Source organism: Peromyscus maniculatus, chromosome 1, assembly GCF_049852395.1.
Source record: "Peromyscus maniculatus bairdii isolate BWxNUB_F1_BW_parent chromosome 1, HU_Pman_BW_mat_3.1, whole genome shotgun sequence".
Taxonomy (NCBI): domain Eukaryota; kingdom Metazoa; phylum Chordata; class Mammalia; order Rodentia; family Cricetidae; genus Peromyscus; species Peromyscus maniculatus.
Genome location: NC_134852.1, coordinates 100,175,202 through 100,197,012, shown reverse-complemented (window position 1 = coordinate 100,197,012; position 21,811 = coordinate 100,175,202).

Genomic DNA, 21,811 nt, shown 5'->3' with positions numbered 1-21,811 from the left:
GCAAGTGACTATTTCCTGGAGGAAAGAATCCTTAGCTAGCCTGAAGTTGTCCACTCGCCCTTTGATATGTTCTTTCGGTCTCTGCTTCGCTGCTTTCTGCTTCTCTTCATGTCTCTGTCTCTTTCCATGTCCCTCTCTCCTCCTTTCTCTCTCTTGCTCTCCCCATCTCTTCTCCCTGTCCTTAGTATCTTTTGTGTATATGGTGCTAAGGACCAAAGCCTGGTTTTTGTGTACTAGGTTGGTACTATTCCATGGAACATCGGAATCATTATCCCTGACATTTGTTCCCCCTTTTCCTCCTTCTTGCTCACTGCAATTGTTCTGTGCTTCTTGGGCTCAAGGATTGCAGTGAGACCTCTGATGTTCAGTTGGTCCAGTGGGGAATATACATTTCCAGTAGGATGATATGGAAGGCAACTGCACAAATATAACAAGAGACGTTTCTGTGTGCACAAGGCCTGTAAGTCTAGAACAGTCTCTTCTTGACAGCGCTCTACCATTGCTTGACTCTGGAATGTGTTATTCTTACACAAAAGGGGCAAGAACTAATGTCTTACTTCCTTTTGCCTTCCTGTTCTTTCCCTATAAGTCTGCAGCTGAGTGCCCTGAGTGAGATAACTCTTGTTCCTAAAAACCTAAAATCCCCAGTGAGCCACACAGGCACACACCGGCAGGAGCGTCAGGCCAAGTGCAAGACAACAGTGCCTTCTGCTCTAGTAGACTGGGGGATCAGGTGTCCATGTCTTGATGTGCAGACAATGGCCACCCACCATTTCATTACCTGTACTGCTTAGAGTCACTGTTCCCCTGTGGCTTGAAGAGACTTGATCTCTCCAAAGTGCTGCTGTGAACCTCTGTTGTCTGAAGTCACCCTGCAGTAATGATTCTCTCTGTCATTCAGATGAACCAGTTAATTTCTGAGGCCTGTTTCCTTAGTGTCTGCTAAACCTTTCTCAATCATTCATTAACCTTTAAGTGAATTTTCTTTCCTGATTATTTGGTAACTATAGAAAAGGCTTAGTACAGACAGAGTGGAATAAGGCGTGGCCTGTGCTATGTGGTTGCTCGTTGTGGTGTGTGAGAAGGGAGTATAAGTATACACCTCAGCCTTACTTCTTCCCTCCTCTCCCTTCCCTTCCCAAGAATGAGTTTTCCTCCTTATCCTTGACATTCATTTCTCCAGATAAAGTTCTTGAAGGAAAACAAAAGGCACATATTTGCCTGCTAATTTCTGATAGAAAGTAGATCAAGATAAGCATTAGTCTAACTCTTGGTCTCCTTGGGACCTGAAGCTCTGTTGTTGGGTTTATAGGAAAATGGAGTAGGCTTGGGTTGTGCCTATAAACCCAGCACTCCAGAGATGGAGGCAGGAGCGTCATGAGTTTAAGGGAGACCCTGTCTTAATTAAAGAAAAAGAAGAGGAGGGGAAAGCAGATATTTTCTCTTCCCATCACCTGTTAGAGGTAAGTTCAAGTTTCCCCTCCCTCCTCTCCTTCCAGTTTCCCTCTCCCCCCATACACTCCTCTTTCTCTCTTTTTCTTCAAATATGGGTGGGCCTCCCATGGATATCAGCCAGCCATGGTATATCAAGTTGCAGTGAGACTAGGCACCTCCTCTTCCATTAAGACTAGATGAAGCAATCCACAATTTCTGTGCCATCTTGACCCCAGCACATCATGTAGGCAGAACAGATTGTAGGTTGAGGGTTTGTGGCTGGGTTAGTGTTCCAGTCCCTCCACTGGAAGTCTTGTCTGGTTACAGGAGATGACTGGGTGAGGCTCCATCTCCCCTATTGCTAGGAGTCTTAGCTAGGTTCACCCTCATAGATTCCTGGGAGTTTCCATTGCTCTAGGTTTCTAGCTCATCTCAGAGATGCCCCAGATTTCAGTTGTCACTCCCAGTACACTCTCCCTCCATCCTCCCCCTACCATCCATTAGTTTTCTAATCAGCGTTTCTTCAGAGTGGCCATGCAGCCCACTTTAGGATAGTAAGATGTAATGGGACATTTGGGATACTTCCGAGGAGATTTTTCTTCAAGGAAAGCCCATTTCATCAACTTTTTCTCTTGTTCCCCACGAGGGGTAGTTAATGGGGTCTAGATGGCAGTGGCTGTCTTCTCAACATTAGGTGAGAAGTTCCAAGATGAAAAACACCAGATTGAACCAGAGGTTGGGGAAGAAAAATGGAAAGAGCCCACTTCCTGGATGACATTCTTAAGCCAGTGACTTGTTGCCAGTGGCCACTTGTTTCTGAGCATTTTCAGGGAACTAATATTGATCATTTCTGGTTCCATTAGTCAAGAATCCCATTACTTTTGATCTAAAATATTTCTGATACACACTACCCCCATTTAATCACACCTGTTTCAGTTCTCATCATGCTTTTCCACTAACTTGGAGTTTTCTTTTTCTCTAAGCCTCTGCTTCTGCACATATGATGCTAATTATGATTTATTAATGCTACTTTAAACACATCAACCCAACAAGACACGTAGAAATAGTTCTGCAAAAGCCTACAAGATAAAACATACATTGAGAATGTTTAGGCAATACCCCAAATTCTGGGTTTTCAGTCACTGTATTGTTATCTGTCAGTCAAATAATATTTGACCTCAGTTGAGGTGAATCTCTTGGTTCCAGCTGCGTTCCTAAGCATCGCTTCTATGTTGTCTTCTGTCATTTGCTCTTTTATTATTTTTAAGAATTATTGATTTGTTCACCTGTGTGTGAGAGAGTGTGCATGTATGTACATGTATATTTCAGTACATGTATGGAGGCTGGAAGAGACCTTCAGATGTCCTCTATTCTCCACCCATTCTCTTGAGGCTAGGCCTCTGAACTTGGGGCTTAGATTTTTGTGAACTTCAGTGATCCTTCTGTCTCTACCCACCTCTGAGCTCAGATAAAGATCCATCCAGAACACCCAGCATGTTCTGTGGGTGCCTTATGGCCCTCATTATTGTGTAGCAAATGCTTTTAACCAGAGTCGTCTTTCTAGTCACTCACTCTTCACAGTTTTCTTTTCTGGTTAAGATGGCCATATGAAGGGCATCTTAAGTTCAAATCCTTGATATATTTTTTTTTCTCAGGGACTGCTTTTCCATTCATGTAGCTCTTTTCATTGCAGTGGTTTTCCAAGCAAAACATTCTGGACTGATCTGACTGGAATAAATATGTCTATATATTCCAGCTACACTGGAAAAACAAAGAGACTCCAATTGGACCAGCACCACCAAACTAAATCTCTTCTTGCATCCCACAAGCTACTTCCTGTTCCAATTGGGCTGTGGGGTTGGGTTCTTGGCAAACGACAGTATCACTGAGAGCTTTTAGGTTCCACACAAGCATTTTGTTGAAGGTTCAACCAGTATATACCAGACCTATATGTTTGCTAATTGGTCCACCTATAATACAGTGGATTTCTGCTTTTTATGGATGATGCATCATTTACAACCTAAATGCCCACTGAAGGGGCTTCCCCAGCTGCAGCAGCCAAAGCACATTTAGTTTGGACCACTTTACCATGTAGGCTAACTGTGCCATCTTTACACGAGAAGCCTTTGATCTCTGTCTTCTGCAGCAGTTTGCTTGGACCTTCCACAAGCACAGTCCTTTTGTTTCTGATAAGCTGTGCTTTTACCCTTGCTCTTAAAGTTGTGGCATACATATTTTAGTTTATTCTCCTTGTCAGTGCCTACATAAGGGGAGTGACTTAGGATGAGAGGTGGTGTTCTCAGCCGCTGTCTATTGAATGCCTGCAAGCTGCAGACTGCAGACCACCAATCTATCCCTTGCTATCCCTATCAATGTCTGGAAAATGTTATTCTTACAAATGACTTTGTAAATACTCTAGAAATTGGCCTTTACTGCTGTCCTAGCAGTAGTTGAGGCCAGTTTGGCTTGAGTTTGAACAAATGATTTCTCATCTGTTTCTGTTGCTTGTTTGTTTTTTTCTAACAGAGTTGGAATTCTGGACTGTTCCCCATTTTAAAAACTGCCAAATCTAAACCAGAAGTAGACAGGGCAGGACACAAGACTCTCCCACTCAATTTTATGGAATAAAATTCACTGGCAGTTTTCCCAGCATTCCTCTTTGTATCCAGCTTCTTAGTAGCATATTATGGTTTAGAGTTTATTTTTTTAACAGAATCTTAGAAGATAAGGGTTCTGATCAATTGACCAGACAGACTGCCCGCTAACAAGTACTTTCTCCCAATAATCCTTTTTAGGGAGAAGGAAGGAAAGTGAGGTATAAGAGTCAGTTTTGTGATTGATGGTGGATTGTTTATATCACATTCAGTTCTCACACCATGTGGGGTAGGTATTTTTAATTCTGTATTATCACTTAGAGACTTGCAGTCAAAGAAACTGTTAATTTGTCCAAGGTGACAATACAGCGATTTGGACTCAAAGTTTAAGTAGAAATATCAACTGTTTACTCTTTTTCCTTAAAATTAATCATACAGCAGTGAAATAAAAACCTTGCCTCCAAAAATGGCTGTGATACTTATTTCTAGCCAAGATAGAAGAACAGACAGCCATTCATTAAACCAAGTCGCTAAAGGAAGGAACACAGATGAGTTGAACTGTTGAACCATAGATGACACCTGCAAAGAGGTTTCCTGTGGCAGCTCAGGGAGAGAGAACTAGAGTTCTGCCCTGGGAGGAGAAAGCAGTGCTGAATCCAGACAAGCTAAAGCAGACCAAGTTCATAGTGCAGAATGCAACAAGAAGAGAGAGCTGAACTGATGATACTTGACAATAAAAGTAGGATGCTTAAGCTGAGTATCTACATGGAGATTACAGGGTAATGGAGGGGTAAGGTTGGTCCTGTGAAAGGATTGGGAGGGATCACTGAATTCACACAGGGCAGTGAAGCGTATGCTGTAGCCAGAAAAGGAAGCCATAGGTCAAAGGACACCAAAAAGTAGGCAGAAACCCTGTTCTTAAGACTGTCTTGATCTTATGTACTGTGGTCTAAAAACCAACCTCTAAATTACAATTAAAGTTTTCAGGATATAAATTAGTCCAGACATTCTGGAAATCAGTAAAGAGGCTCCTCGAAAACTAAAAATTGCCACATATGTTCAATCTTACTGTGTGTGTGTGTGTGTGTGTGTGTGTGTGTGTGGTGTGGTGTGCCCATATTTATTGCAGCACTATTCACAAGAGCTAGGCTATGGAATTAGCATAGATATCTATCCACAGATGAATAACTAAAGAAAATGTAGTGTGTATACACAATGGAGCTTTATTTAGCCATAAAGAATGAGATCCATTTTCAGGAAACAGAACTAAATATCACCATATTAAGCAAAGCAAACCAGATTCAGAAAGACAAACATTTCATGTTTTCTCCCATGTGGAGCCAGAGGGTGCTATTTTGGAAGAGGAAGAAGAGTAGCAGAAATGGAGAAATGGAACAGGAACAGAGAGGGCCACAGGGATGGAATACGTCAAAGCACATGATATCCATAAATGAAGATGCCATTATGGAACCCATCACTTCATGAAATGTCTTTATAATTTTTCAAAAAAAATATTTTGCTTTCTAAATCAGTGCCTTATAGCAAATTATAAGAATAATTGTGGTAATACTAGATCAATTTCAAAATGATTGGTGCCCAATCATAAATTACCAGACATTCAAAATACCAGAAAATATAACCCACAGGTCAAAGGAACAAATAGAAATAAATAAAGTCAGCCTTGACAATGATAAAAGAATGAGTGTAGAAGGACATTGTAACTATGTGCTTTACAGCCAAAAAGATAGAGGCTGAAAAAGTGGGAGAGAGGCTCAGAAGATAGAAATTAGATCAAAGGACAACGCAAGAGATGACAACTATGATGTTTATTTAAAAACAATAGAATCAACAGATTAGACGGCAAAAGAAAAGTCACATAACTTGAAGACACAGCAATAGAAACTATTTCAAGCTTAATAGTAAAACGTGATGGGACATTAAGAGCCTGGCTTTGGAAAGATTTGCTGTTGTTTGAAAGTAGTCTGTGAAGTCCATGCTTTGCAGCCCGACCCCCAGCTTGGAGGTACTGAGAAGTGACCATAGTGATGCTGGTGTCTAGGAAGTAGATTGGTGATTGGGGGAGCAGTTTCCTTATCAAAATTGAGTTTGGTCGCCCTTGCTCGCTCTCATTATTTTATGGTGGGGAATATTATTTTAAGGTGTATTACTTTTGTTTATGTTGCACTTGTTGAACTCTGTGAAGCTGTGTTACTCTGCCTGTCTAAAACACCTGATGGTCTCATAAAGAACTGAACGGCCAATAGTGAGGCAGGAGAAAGGATAGGTGGGGCTGGCAGGCAGAGGGAAGATATAGAAGGAGGAATCTGGGAGAGAAGTAGCCAGAGAAGGAGAACATCATGGGTTAGCTACCCAGCTACACATCAAGCCATGGAGTAAGATTTACAGAAGTAAGAAAAGGTAAAAGCCCAGAGGCAAAAGAAGATGGGATAATTTAAGGAAAGTTGGCTAGAAATAAGCCAAGCTAAGGCTGGGCATTTGTAAGTAATAATAATATTACTTATAATAATAAGCCTCCATGTGTGATTTATTTGGGAGTTGGGTTGCAGCCTCCCCCCCACTGCCCCAAAGAGTAAAAACAATTTTAACCTATTTTTTAAAAATATCCTCCGCTATAGACAACATCTCACAGAGGTCCTCACCAGGTGCTAGAATCTCAGTCTTCGACTTCGCAGCTTCCAGAACTATCACCCAATACATTTTGTTCATTGTAAATTTCTGCTTCTTACTGACTGTATTATTTTGATATATTAGTACAAAATGAACTAAAAATACAGGCTAACAAAGCTCAGAGAAGAACAATACTATTAAAGATACTGAACTTTTGTACAACTTAAAACTCCAGGCCCTGCTGTATACACAGGTGAGATCCACCAACAGCAATAAATAGACCAGATTCTATGCACATGCCTCAAAAAAAATGGAGACTCTTTCTATTTCATTCTACAAGGCAGTATTCTCTCAGTATGAAACCAAACTTAAGAATAAAAATGGCAATACCTTGTGACCAAGTGGGACTTAACCTCAAAATTCAAGATTAAAAATCAGCCAGTTGGAAAATTTATATATATATATATATATATATATATATATATATATATATGTGTGTGTGTGTGTGTGTGTGTGTGTGTGTGTGTTGTATGTATGTATGTATACACACATCAGTAAAGTGAATTACCTTCTGATTTACTTTACTGATATATATGTGCACATACATATGTCAATAAGGTAAATATATATATATACATATATGTAAAAGAAACATTTAAAATAACCAAAATTCCTCTGAAAAAATAGCAAAGCTAACAGAGGTAGGCTCCTGGACTTCAAATCTATTATAAAAAAAAAAGCATGCTATGCCAGTGTGATGTAAAGACATACAAACAGATCAATGCAACATCATGAGTTCAGTATCCAGTTGCTGAATCTTTGGAAGGCATGTGATGCTTCATCAAAGGATAAGCCAGTTTTCTCACATGTGCTAACCATATGTCAAGAAAATGATCTTGAGTCTCATTGCAGACTACTACAAAATTAATTTTAAAACATATATACATATATTTAATTCAAAAGATAGTCTAAACCAAAATGTAAAACATAAAATAATAAATTGACAGAGAAAAAATAAAGAAAAATGTTTGTAAATGTAGGTTACTTAGGCAAGCATTTCTTGAATAAGACTAAATATAAAATGAAATTTTGTTGAATTAGAGCAGTTGGTTTTCTACCTTCTTAATGGTGCGACCCACCCTTTAGTACAGTTTCTCATGTGGTGACTCCCAACCATAAATTTATTTTCAATGCTACTTCATAACTGTAATTTTGCTCCTGTTATGAATTATAATGTAAATATCTATGTTTTCTGATGGTCTTGGATGACCCCTGTGAAAATGTCATGACCCACAGGTTGAGAACTGCTGAGTAAGAACATGGCTTTAGTATTCTGTAAATCTGGTGTTTGGATTGCGTTGATTGTTGGGTAGACTGTGGGAGAATCCAGCATTTATAATTGGAGAATATACTGGTGTAAGTACACTCAGCAGGTCATTTGGGAGTGAAACTTGAAGTCCTTTCCAGATATCCAGCTTAACTGTATCAATAAGAGGCACTGGGCCTGTAACTGAAGCACTCATGAAGGCCTTACTTTCAAGGGTTCCTAAAATGTCATATTTTCAGAGAGTTTGCTCCATTTTAGCATCTTTAACCTGTTCTATGTGCTCTCTAATTCTTAACATCCAGCACCCTTCACTACAGTAAATGACTGGCATGTTATCAGCTCCTTCATCACAGAGATCATTGCTTTATTCACCGATGTGTCCCTGGTGTCTGAAAATCGAGCATAGCAGGTGTGAGGTAAGTCGTTACTAGAGTTTCTAATTGTAAGAATTATCACCTCTTGGAGGTGGAGGCAGGAGGATTTTCATGATTCAGACTTAGCCTTGGTTTCATCTTTAATTCCAAGCCAGCCTGGACTACAGTGTGAGACCCTATCTTAAGCAATAAAAAAATTAAAAAAGCAATTATCAGAAAAAGCAATGTGATCATATTTGAATATTAGAGTCTGTGGGGAGGCTACCCACCAACTCCACAGTTCACCAGAGTTTTCTTGAGTGAGAGTAGCAGGAAACCTTAGATAGAAGAATTTATTGTTGAGATAAACAGATATAAAATAGAAGATAGTCTCAAGAGGGCCTGGAGCCTACTCCAATGGGCGCTGACTATCTCTGCCCTAAGGTATTTATAGAAATGCCAAGGGGTGGCACAAAAGACCCCCCCCAGCACAACCAACTGCAGACCATCTCAGACACCTGCACTCAGGCCTGTGGTCCTAATCATCCTCTCTATGCAGACTTACAGGGTAAAGCCACTAAGAACCTGAAAATGGGCTCCCACAAGAGTCGCTAGTGAAATAACCCATGGGAGTACATAGACAGTTTTGAATTTTCTGGGGGCTATTTTAGGAATATTTTATAATTATTGGCATTACTTATTTTTTCCCCTTAATATCATCTTTTTCAGTATTGTTTTGAATGCTTTTTTAAAATTTTTAAATTAGATTTTTTTAAGATTATAATTACATCATTTCCCCTTCCCTTCCCTTCCTCCAAATGCTCCCATATGCTTCTCATTGTCCCTTTCAAATTCATGGCCATAGCCTCTTTTTGCATTAACTGTTGATCTCTGTGTGTGTGTGTGTGTGTGTGTGTGTGTGTGTGTGTGTGTGTGTGTGTGTGTGTTTATGTGTATACTCCTAATATGTAAGTACAATTTCATATATACATCTGTGTGACTGTGTATTCCTAAATACGTAAGTACAACCTACTTAGTCTATATAATGTTACTTGTATGCATGTTTTCAGGGTTGACCATTTTGATCATGGCAGAAGAGAGGATGGAAAGATTGTAAGAATGAGAGGATCAGGGAGTAAGCTGTGAAATGGTGTTTCCAAGGAATTTCAGAAGCTACACTCATAAAGTCTTACCAACATGACTGTCTAAACATGAGCTGAACAAGGACAATAATAAAAGACATGCTAACATAGATGAGAAAAAGCCCATGAAGCCTCAGCCCTACAAGGAACTACCAACAACTTAGGAATACAGAGAGACCAGGGCTGGAGAAATAGTCTTCCCCAGGAAGAAGTACAATGTTTTGTTATCCAATACCAAATGAATGACTTTTTTAAAGGCATTGAATGCCTTTTTGTTTTATTTGCTCTATGTTTGTACTTGTGTGTGCATGTGCTCATTTCCCCTTCCCTTCCCTTCCTCCAAATGCTCCCATATGCTTCTCATTGTCCCTTTCAAATTCATGGCCATAGCCTCTTTTTGCATTAACTGTTGATCTGTGTGTGTGTGTGTGTGTGTATTTATGTGTATACTCCTAATATGTAAGTACAATTTCATATATACATCTATGTGACTGTGTATTCCTAAATATGTAAGTACAACCTACTTAGTCTATATAATGTAGCACACACGTGCCACATCACAAATATAGAGGTCAGAGAAGAACTTTTGACAGTCTGTCCTCTCCCTCTACCATGGGTTTCAGGAATCAACCTCAGATCCTCAGGCTTGTTGGGACAAGGACTTTCATTGGCTGAACCTCCCTCTGGCTCTTGAGTGCTCTTAGCATGATTGAATGATCCTTTCAATGAGACAAGAAGAGCAAGGATAGCGGGAAGTTAGAGTTACCAAAGATAAGGAATTAAATTTATCTCCTGTCAGAGATAAGGCACCAGGGTCATTTTTCCTGGATCATAGTCAGAAGGCCCAGGCATGAACTTCACACGATCACCTACCTTCTGCCTGGAGAAGCACTGTTTCCAGCACTTGACTCAAGGGAACAGTAGTGTGCATAACACAGCTATTTTTTCATGATCACGTACTTCGGACCAGAAATTCCAGCACAGATCTTCTGAGGCCTCAGCTGGAAAGAAATGGGGAACAAAATGGTAAAAGATTGGTGATTCTCCTCTCAAATGGATTCTTCACTCACATCTGTCGCTTGGGCTGGGATGCTCTGAAGGCCTCTAGCTCTACGGAGCAGTCAAAAGGATTCCTACCTTAGGCCTTCTCCTGTATTGTAGATTTCGTCTATGACAGTGGGGTTAAGAAAGAGTCTCAAAAGCATTCCCCTGGAAAGCCAGAGACTATTCCCAGGGTTTTCTATCCACAGAAGTCACCAAATGGCTGATGGTGAGTTCTGTCATATTTGGTTTCTCCAAGCAGTCACTAACTCAGCCCAATAAGTTCCACCTCTTGACAGTAGTGATGTCAAAGAATTTGGACTATGTTTTAAAGCCCAGGCACAAACTTTAAACTGCATTGGTCTATATCACAGTCCACAATACTATAGTGAGAGATGAGAGCTGCGGTATTAGTGGGCACTACAGCCAACGCATGGACAAGAGTGGCTGGTGGCAGGATATGTTCAGAGGAGACTTTCTGCAACTGTGGCAACTGGATGAGGTGTTTTGATTACCGGGCATGAAATCCAGGGCCTTACTCATGCTGGGCATGTTCTTTACTGTAGAGATACATCTTCAGCTTCCTTTTCATTTTTCATTTTGAGTCAGGGCCTCATTACCTTGCCCAGGCTGGCCCTGAATTCACTTTGTAACTTAGGCAGTCCATACACTTGTGTTCCTGCAAGCCTCCAGTGTAACTGAGATGACAGGCCTATGCCACTAAATAAGATTGGGTTGGGTGTTAAGTGCCAGGGATTAGCCGAAGAAAGAGATATGAAGGGTTTCTGGTGAATGGACTTCTAGGCCTGCTACAGTGAAAACTTACAGGGTTATTTTATTTTCTAGGGCTCTCCTGCTCCTGTGTCTTATGAGCAGTTTTACAAGAATTATTCTGAATTGTCATGGGATTCGAGAAGCAGTTATTATAATGTTAATTTGTGGATAATGAATTTGTGCTTCACAATTTCTTGTGATGTTTACTGACTACACCCCAAAGCATATGTGTTTCCTGTTCTCTCAAGCTTGTCCTCCGCCCTCCGTTCTGGCCTTATGTGGCTTCACTTCCTTCCCTATCACTTAGGCAAGAATGTTGACACATCTTTCTTACTCATGGACCACTAACATCCTGTCCTTTCAACTTCTGAGACATCTTGCACCTGTCTCCCTTCTAGCCACCCTCTTACACTCCAGGATGAATATTCCTCTAAGGAAGAGGCTGGGTATGAACACCATGTGGTATATGACAGGCTCACAACAGTGTACCTTGAATTATCTTGCCACTGGAACACATTTTTCCTAACCAACCTCCTTTTATGCTTGCCCTAAATAGATCTAAATAGACTTAAAGAGGGAGCTAGGGGGAATGGAGGGAATAGAAACGGTGGTGGGATGAGAGAAAAATCTATTTTCAATAAAAAAGAAAAAGAGGAAAATATCAAAGCAGGATAAAATAATGTATTTATCCGTGGCTTTAAACCTTTCAGTGGCTCATCTAAGATGTTCAGACTGAGAACTTGGCTTGCAGCTCAAGGTATCTTTCAAGCCCCACTGTTCTTCCAAATCAGCCATCTATCTCGATCAGACATGACTATAGCCATCTTCACAGTTTTCCTGGACCCATTGTGTTTTCTGTGGTCTGTCCATGCCTGGAAAGCCCTTGTCCTTGGCATTCTCTGAAGTCTCACCTACCCTTTACAACTTTGATGCATTTTGGGCTCACAGCTTATGAAGCTATTTTGCCATCTGTGTCTTATATTTTGGTCAATAATGTCTTAGCACATGTCTGTTGAAAGACGGAACTGTTTCCTGGTGATTTTAACCTCTGTGCCTCATTCAGTGTATGAAACAGTCAATATCCCACACATGGTGGAGGGTTGGATTGTTTCTGAGGGTGAAGCTAACTTAATGCAATTAATACGGCCGTGAATACAGAGAGGCCAGCATGACTTAAGCCTAGAGAATAGAGAGTGCTGGATATCTGGGAAGAGATGTGGTGTGGACATTGTGTGAGCATCATTAGAGTCACTTATTAGTCATTGTGCTCCCCACTCCACAAATGCTTTCTGGGGTCCTCTGGCTGTGGTAATATTGGTTACTCCAGATCTGGCCACCAGGTGACACCCATGCTCCACAAATGCTGCTCAGATTGCAAATTGTCAAGCTGCTGCTTAGCAAGCTGCATGCTAACCAACCTTGCCAGCTAAAGGGTCAATGAAACACCACTGTAGTGTCCTGAGTTGGATGGGTTCCAGGGGCCCCAGGCTCCAAGCCACAGATCTCTACCTGTCTTCACTGTGCCTCATTCCAGACAACCTGCCAGGCTGGACAATTTTGCATCACAATGACTTCTGCTTCCTGTTTCCTGGGGACACAGTATGGTGGGAAGGAAATGCTGAGGAGTTCTGAATGTCAGACCTCACAAGGCAAAGCTGATTGAGTTATCAGCTCAATCAGGCCCCGAGTTAACCCTTCCACACCTTATGCTAAGAATTACAGATCTGGAAAATGTATTCCCAGGCACCCAACCCCATCTGCAGAAATTACACACATTTTTGCGTGTCTGTCACTGGTGAACCACCCACTGTCCAGGCAGCAGATAGCGTGCCAGAAATGGGTGTCATACTAATGAGGGGGATAAAGAGGATAATAGTGGCCTGTGAAGAAGATGGCAGGTGTTTTCTGGTAAGTGAGCTGGGAACTGCTGGGGTCAGGCCAGCCACTGGAGCCATCAAACCTCAGAAACTTCTTGAGTTGATTGTCCAAGCAGAGGAGTCTCCCCTCTGGGGGTACTGAGCACCATGAGCACCCAGACCCTGATCTTAAGTCTTGGCATTCTGTTTGCCTGGGCTACTTCCCAGGTGAAGACTCTTAAGGGATTCACTTCACAAGTAGATTTGCTACTCTAGTTGGTTATGAGCTCATGGAAATAGAAGGTTTAGTTTGTCTGTTTCAGTTACTAGCTCAAAGGGGCAATGGTTAGAGCTCTTGTGTTGCTATGTATCTATGTATTGTAGCAATTACTTCTGTGCATGTTTCTGGAAGACATGATGCCTTTGGGGGTATGGATGTGGTATGTAGGATATAATCCTTCTCTGTCCAACACCTGCACACCTTGTTACAGGGGAGGAGCCAATCTAGGCTGATTTTGCCTGGTGGTGTGGAAGCAAAAGGTAGAGGAGACTGGAGTAAGGAAGAGGTAAGAAGCCATTAGCATGCAGGTCGCCAACAGGAGTTGGCTCCTCCCCTGGTCCCACCTACTCTATTACAGGACCAGACAGAACACAGACACATTGAGGGAGGAAGCTAGGGCCCAAAAGCAAACAGCAGAGACAGATGGCGTGGGCCCCAAGGATTCTGGCTCCTGAACCCTGCAGGGAGCCAGCCTCCTTGGAGCTCTAAGATGGAGTTTTGGCTTTTTGAGTGAAGGCCAAAACAATGCACCAGTAGAGGCCAGGCCAAACACACAAAGGGAGGGAGCAGCCAGCATGGGGAGGAGATGGGCAGAACTCACTTCCTGCTGGTACAAGCGTGACCTCAGGATGGTCGTAGAGGCAGGACTATTTGAGGATCTTGAAGTCCTTGGTGGGGAACTGAAAGCTGACCTCAGAACCTACTGTTTACTGGTGAGCCAAATGCCTCCTACTCCAGAATGTGTTGTGGAAAAGCAGAGTCAGCCGGGCGGTGGTGGGGCACGCCTTTAATCCCAGCACTCGGGAGGCAGAGGCAGGTGGATGTCTGTGAGTTCGAGGCCAGCCTGGTCTACAGAGTGAGATCCAGGAATGGCACAAAGCTACACAGAGAAACCCTGTCTCAAAAAAACAAAAAAAAAAAAAAAAGAAAGAAAGAAAGAAAGGAAGGAAGGAAGGAAGGAAGGAAGGAAGGAAGGAAGGAAGGAAGGAAAGAAGGAAGAAAGAAAAGCAGAGAAGCAGAGTCAATTGGTAGTGTTTCCTTCCAAACCACAGTCAGAACAAGGGGCCAATAAATCTTAAAACGAATCACGTGTCTCATATACCTGTCCCTCAAATAATGCCGACTTTTGGAGCTTCATATTTTCACAGCCCAATAAGCTGTCTAGTGGGCTTTATAGGCAGCATGCCACCTCTTTGGAAGATTGGGGCCTGAGGAGCATGAGAAAAGGGGGTACCCTTTGTAGTCATGACACAGGCAGCATCTTCTGCCTACGCAGCTCCTAGAGGTGATGCATGGCCATAGGAAACCATGCGAGGAAGAACTTTGCAAAGACGCAGTCACTAGTGCTGTTCCATGGTAGAATTAAACTGACACCCTCAGTCACATGTCATCGTGCCCCCCTGACCCCCGACACACACCACCACCAGTCACACTATAGTCTTCTTCAGGAGAAAACCAACGCTCTCCCAAGAAGTTCCACAGGCTCGCAGAGGAGTTCACTCTCTCATGAACACTTCTGCTCCAGGACAAAGATTTCTGCTTCCAGATGTTAATGAAAGTCAACCTCTTCTTCAGGGACTTAGAGCAGAATCACATCCTACAAAATGTGCACAAGCATGGAGCAATTTGTGGGAGCTTTGGGAACGTGAGTTTATGGCAGCAATGAAGTTGACTTGAAGCACTTTTGAGTCAGATATCAGGTAAGTGTTCTCACAATTTGCTGCTTAAGAACTCTCCTTTACTCTGGAGAATGCTAGTTACCTGGACTTGATTTTAATGCCCAGACCTCTGTTGATTTCAAGTCTCCCCTCCTTCCTCTCTTTTCAGCCTCTGTCCATGTGTTTTAGGCCCTTGCTCTCCAAAGCCGAACAAATTGCTCTTTTGGAAGTCCACAGCAGCCAGTGGCTTTGGGTTCATGTCAGTCACTCTGCCCTCTGCCCTCAGGTGCTTGTCAAGACACTTCCCAGAACAAAGGGAGTTTCTTCCTGAAGGGCTCTGAGACCAGCAGTTTGAGATAACATTTTCACCTCCTAACATTTATCATTATAACAGATTCCAGAAATGCTTTCAACAGCTTTGATGTGGGGAATAGTTTTGAATTGGGGGGAAAAAAAACCCAGCATAGTTACAGATACAATTATAAAGAAGATTCAGAATGACCTAGAAAGAAAGAGATAAAATTCTCTAAGAATCTAAGGAGCTCTCTCTAAAAGCTCAGTCTAGATCTACTAGACAAATGGGTACTACTGGTCTACCTGACCAGTTATCTTCCCTCCCTTCAATGGTGATGATAGTCACACAGCTGGACCCATAAAGCCAGAAGGTGTTGTTGTTGTTGTTGTAGAGCTCTCTGTTTTGTAGGATCTTTACTTGGAAAATAGGAGCAAGGTCTGTCTCCATAGCAGAGTCCTTACCTAGTATATGTAAGACCCAGGCTTTCTAACAAATTTTCCTGAGGCCCCAACGGGCAGATAGACTAGATGCTTTGTGAAAGCTGAAGCCTTACCACACAGGAACTCTGCTGTGGGAAAAGGGGAGAGCATCAACCTCCTTTACGTCTTCACTCCTTCTTCTCATGCTCCTGCATTCCCCTCCTCCCCATTCCTCTCCTGTATAGCCCCTCTTCTATCTTCCCCTTCCCACACTTACCATTGCATTATTTTCTCCCCTCATACCTCCTTCCACATTCTTCCTCCCCCAATCGCTCTCCTTCACTATCGCTCATCCTCCCCTCACCATCACAGTCCCCCACACTCTCCCTCCCTCCCCAATGTCTTCTTCCTCAGACACCTTTTCCATACTCCCCTCCCCACCCACACTTCCTCACACTCTTCTTCCATTCACCCTCCTCTCAGACTTACTCTGCTTTATTCTCTCTCCCCTGCCTGCATCTTCTCTTCCCTCACACTCACATTTTATACACTCACCTTTATTTCACACACACACACACACACACACACACCCTTCATGCAAATCCTTCATTTCCACATGCACTTCCATGCACATCCCCACTCCATGCAAATCACTCCACACAGCCCCTTTGGTTTCTTTCTCATGAAATCATCTCTAGGATGAAGAACAGACTCAGTGGGGAATGAGCTAAGCAAGGGGGTATCTTTGGAGATAATGGGAGAAATCTCAACTACCAATAACAACTTTGAAAAGTTTCTTCATGTTTACAGTTTATTGTTAGAACTTGTATTTAATTACTAGGGGGATAGTGCATTGAATCTGTGTACTTTTTTAGGGACCAAGGAGCATGCCTATCTCTCTGGTCCAGCATTTTGGTATGTAATTCCCTGCCTAGAATTGTCCTATATTCAAATATAGCTGTCAAAGCCTTAGTAATATAAACACCACCACTGGTGACCACCATTTGTGGGGTCTCCTCCTCACCATCAATGAGTTCTTTAGCAGATGCCAACTGATACCCTGGTTGAGTTCAATTCCTGTACTCTGTAGGGTCAGAGTGAGGTATACCTGTGACAGCTGGTCTTAGTTGTCTTCTTGACTCTCTTAAGATATATCTAGAACTGGCAAAGTGTTGGCATGACTGCTGATCTGAAACTATGATCAGTCTTCATGGGCAGACTATCTGAAGACTTCCTACTAAGGTAGAGGAGTAAATTTCCTGTTATTTCTTCCATGGTCCCTGTTCTGCTCTCTGGAAGGACATCCTTATTGTTATTTCTTAGGTTATTTCTTACCGGGGCTATTGTTGTTTTACAATTCACTTTCATATAAACTAGTTGAAGGTGATCTTCTAGTGTTTGTAGATTTGCTTGCTGGTGTGTGGCTTTGGCAAGCATCCAGTGCTGTCCTATTAATTAGGCAATGATGTATACATGCAGCCTAATACAAACTTAATTTCAGCTCCCACTTGCCCCTCAGTTGGGTGTCTGAATTCATACAGTGCACATCTGTAGGTGTACCTGTGATCAATTATTCCCTCTCTTGAGAGTTCTTTGTTCATAATCTTCCATGACTGCGTGTGAGCTTGGTTAGCATATAGAGACCATCCTTGGACTAAATAACTTCAGCCACTCTCATTCTGTATGTGCACTTTCAGGGGACCCAAGGATATAGGAGGGATCATGCCATCAGAGAGCTAGTAAATAAATAGCTTGGCCCAAGACTAGTATATAGTAAAAGGTGAGCCTAGGATCCCTAAGAAACCTAGATTAGAGGTGGTAACCAGTGTGTACCCTTGCCATTGCTATAACAAAATACCCAATGAATAGTTTCAAAGAAGAGAAATGTGTTTTTCACTTTTGGTTTGAGATATTCTAGTCTATGTGATAAATTTTGGATCCCCGGTTATTGGGTATCCTCTGCCATCAATATAATAAGCCAATCAAGCCAAATTAATAAATCCAGGTTTAATCTGAGCAGAGCAAACACCTCCTGGGTGGCTCTTGGGAAGGCAGGGAAGAGAACTCAATAGCACATGACAGCTATGGCAACCAGGTCTTAAGTAGCCTGTAGATGTGATCTTGAACAGCCCCAGGGAAGGGCTGAATCTTGGCAGGCTTTCTTAGGGGTGGGGTCTGGGAAGAGAGAGGTGGGGCTTCCACTTTATCATCCCAGACTCCTTGGGTATGTGGCACAGGCAGGGCTTCCACCTAAACACTATGGTCACTCAGTTCTGTGTTTCTGAGTCTATCCTGAGGCAATACATTACAGCTAGCAGCAGGAGTATGTGGCATAGGCTGTTTAACTAATGGGAAGCCCCAGTGGAGGAAGAGAGAGAGAACTTTGAGAGGAAGATGGGACAAAATACACTCCAGGGACCTCTTTCCTCCATTCAGTTTCCACCTTACACAGTTCTGTAACTTCACAGGAAGGTGGGTACTCAAATTTTAAACCTAGCAGTGGATTGATCCATTCAAAGATAGAGATCTCAGGATCTCATCTGAAGCCCTTCAGCTGGTGACTGAATCCAAAGACATGAGCCTGTGAGGTACATGTCACATCCAAACCACAATAGCTAGAAATAAGTAGTACTAAAGAACACAGAGGGTAGAAATGAGATATCAGAGGATATCCAAGACAAGAGACGGTCAAAAGGGATCTCACCAACATGAGGAGACCTTGTGGGCCACAAGAATATATTATAGAGATTCAGCTGTGTATTAAAGCTATACCTAGAAATTTCAAGCATTTTTCTAGAGGAAGCCATCTATCATGGAATATTTGGTGTTATTCAGTTTTTAATATTTCAGCTGTCTTCTGCTATGAAATTCTTGTGGGCCCATATACTACTAGACCATTTGGCAAACAGTTTACCTTCTCAGACCTGCTGATCCTCTAGGTACCTAACTCCCCTGCTGAGCCTAGAAACAAGCAGGAAGCTCAGACCATCACTTGCCTTCAGGCCTAGTGGCATTCTAGAGCAATTGACTCAGGACAAAGGAGGTTTTTGTATATTCAGGTGGAGTAAAGTGTGAGGCAGAATTCCTGGCAGCAGAGAGTTGCATGGTGAGGAGAGGATGAACATGACAGTTTTTCTATAGATGGTAGACAGAACTGCATGACCAGGGAGAAGAGAGAAAGGCAGAGAAACAGTAGATGGTAAGGCACATCTCTTGTAGAGTTTATCAAGGCCAGGAGTAAGGAGCTAGGAAGGATAGATGGAGGATGAAGGAACAGAAGATAAAGATGAGGTCAAAAGCATAGGAGCTTACTAAAACTATGAGAACAGGAAAAGTGGGCACAGAGAGGAGCTGCATGTGCGGACGGAGCTGAAGCTGTATAGACAGAATTTTGTCATAGAGGAATAAAGTTAACAGACAAAGAGCATGGTGTACTTAGATTCATTTCCTGAAAATAATTCTCACTGTTCGTAGTTTCTCTTCAGGGCCCCTGGGGAGAAGATTATTAAGGCTGGTCCTATAATAATATTCGAGAAGGAAAGAAGGTTAAAGTGAGGAAGGGTGGAAAGACAAATGGCCTTTAGCTCTGATTGAACTTTAATTCCTGGATGGCAATTGCCTAACTTTACTTCATAGCCTTGGGATGAGGAGATGAGGAAGCTTGACACTGTTGCCTGCTGTCCAGATGAGGGTTGCTCACCCCTCCTTCAAGCTGAACAGATTCCTATCTTTTCCTCGAAGGACTTTTGTTTTGCTACATGTGCTAAGTGCACAGGAGCTTTCTTACGCTTTATTCCTGATTCTGTTCCCAGCCCATTCTTAGCATTTTTAGTTCATGTTCTGCTGAATGAGAGCTTCCCTGTGGTGATTGCATGTGATCTTGGAGGTCCCTCTGTCAGGGAACTTATGGTGCATTTCTGTAGTCACTGAATTTTTAAAAATATCTTTTTGCTGTTCTGTATGACCTTTCACAGCCTGTACTACCTCTTCAATTGTGCATCCATAGCACCTACTTTAGCCTACATAGATGATGAACTGACTTGATTCAGTGGTTGGATTTCAACCAAATACTGAAACACACAGTAAACAGTCAAATCACACCTGTGAATGAAAACACGTGACTGTTTAGTCTCAGTCAGGGTCACCTGAGACAAAAATTCCCACTTCAGAGTCCATGCAATGGCTGTCTTGAGAGTGGATATTAGAGTTACAGTGTTCTGAGTTCAGATAATAGACACCTACCAATTTTTTTTTCAGCCCTGGGGAATTTCCTTAATTATCTGAGTGTAGTTGGTGTCCTTATTTGTAATGGGAATAAATAACATTTACTCATACAGTTGTTGTGAGGATTAACATGAAAGAAGGCACAAGAAAACAGCTGGCAGAATATCACACAGCTCAGTCAATGTCGTGTCCCCGTTATTTCCACTTTAGGTAGGTTATGGTTCTCCTTAGGGCCGCCCTGGTTACAGTTGCTGTGGCTTCCTGTTGTAATTATCCTCACCGCACTCTTTTATCCAAATTGGCATCCTGGCTGGGATGATAAATTACACTCTTACTCTATTAATGAGCCCTGACATGCTATCCAGCCTGCTGCCGGTGGTGCAGACTTGACTTCTGGTAAAATGACAGCTGGGGACCTTATTTCAAAATTAGACAACTCAAGCAGAGGAGCAAAGTCTTCTTGGTACTCTGAAAGTCATCATCCAAGGGAGGTGTACATGGCACCAACCATTTTAGCCATACTTACACTTATGGGCATCTAGGGGCAAGTCCAAATATCACTGGTCATCAATGACAGGCAGAGGTTTAGGGACAGAGAGTTGTGGTTCTTGGTGTTTGTTTGTTTTTTACTGATTGATTGATACTTGTGGTTCTTTGTGTTTGCTTATTTATTGATTGATTGATACAGGATCTCATGTAGACCAGATTGGTCTCAAATTCTCTGTGTAACTGAGGATAAACTTGAACCCCTGACCCTCCTGTCTCCACTTTCCAAATGCTTTGCACTGCAGTGCCCAATAAAAGTTCCTGGCTTTAAAAGACTGATTCCATTTCATCTCATCTAGGCCTTCCCCTCTTCAATAATTTCAGCAGTCTGTTTACATATTTCCTGCCTGAGAGTAAAATTCCTTCCACTCAGCAGTTGATCAACCTTTCATCTCTTGGTTTTTATTTTTATTTGTGTAACAACACTTAGGTTAAAAGCACTGCCTATTTGACTGTAAAAGAACCATCTTTCTAGGATTACAGTTTTAACATATGTTGCTACCATGGCTGTCTTCAGTTTCTTATGAAGGGGACCACACCTTGCTGTCATCCTCCCTCTTACCCAGCACCAGTGCCTGGCACCTACCAGATATGTGATACCTCTGTTAAATGGATACGTGATGGCTATGAATGAATTGGCCAAAACTTCTATTGCAGATTGACCTTTGAACCACTCAGTCCTCCATGACACCTGTGACAATGGAGCTAGGTTAATCTGGAAGTCATTTCTGGAAGTGGGTGGCCTTGGCAGAAGATTTCTCTATGATTTTGTTAAGGTGTCTTTAAGCTTATGTCAGGAGAGTTGGCTGTTACTGTCAGGAAACTGAAATGGAAACATTAATTTCCTAAATGAGATCCTCCTAATGAAGACCAATATTGATTTATAGTTGTTTAAAGAGAAAAAAAACACATCTGTTCTGATGCTAAGGAAGAAGAAAGAGAAACTTGCATGAATGAGGGAAAAAGTGAAGAACTATTTGAGTGAGGTAATCAGGAAGAAGAGTTATTTGTTCACATACAAATAGATTACACACCTACTTGGCTCGTCTGGCTTGGGCAGGATACCATGAGTCTGACTTGGCTAGCATTCTGAGTGCTTGTGGAATCCCAGGGACACTTGCATTTTATTGTATGCAGCCCATGCTACTTAGGGTTTGCTAGGACAGAAGCTGTTATAGGTATTTCAAATAGAAGGAGGTCTGATACAGGAAACTGGAGATTGAACAGCCCCTGGAAGGTG